Here is a 747-nt window from a genome sequence, read left to right as displayed (position 1 = left end):
CTGAGGGAAAGATATAATGTTAGTCGAGATGATGACCACATAGGTATGTGAATACCCCTGTCGTATAGGTACTCAACAAAACTGTCCGACCATCTCTAGCCAATCGATCGCAGTGTGCGCAAATGGCGGTCGAACAAAGCAATTTTTTATTGATTTATTTATTCAAACTTCATGTACAAAAATAAATAAATAATGTACAAATTATCTGGTCAAATTATAAGCTTAAATAATAAAAATAAAAATGGTATTTTCTGGCGTTTCTCATGTGTGTGATCATAATCCAGGATTCGGACCTTACATACTTATAAAAGAGTTTCTGCTTAATAAAAAGCTTCTTTTCATCTCACTAATAGATGTCTCTAGTGAAGTTCTAGAATTTGAGTAGTGCGGTTGTCAATAATGGGTAGAATTGGTGAATGTTACACTGTGTAAAGTGATCACTTAAACCAGCTTGTGACGGTTGTCAGCCCCGTAAATGCCCAGACTTCCATATTCTTCTTCATCTTTGATGAGATGTCAAAAAATAATAAGAAATAAGTAAATTGGCGGGTTTATTGCTAAAAAAAACAAAATCTTCTATATGGTCAAAACGTTTGATACCATATCGCTCACTCCTTTCAAGAACGTCATAAATCAAAAAACTTGATTTTTCAGGAGAACGTTTTTAAGTTTAAAAATATAATACAATGTATTAAAAATAAATATCAAGCCACTTACTGAACTTTTTACTGTGCAACAGATCTTTTT

Source organism: Brachycentrus maculatus, unplaced genomic scaffold (genome assembly GCF_059751285.1).
Source record: "Brachycentrus maculatus isolate JH-2025_06_01 unplaced genomic scaffold, ASM5975128v1 h1tg000330l, whole genome shotgun sequence".
NCBI lineage: Eukaryota > Metazoa > Arthropoda > Insecta > Trichoptera > Brachycentridae > Brachycentrus > Brachycentrus maculatus.
The sequence above is the reverse complement of the archived record's forward strand: the minus strand, read 5'-3'. Positions refer to the sequence as shown.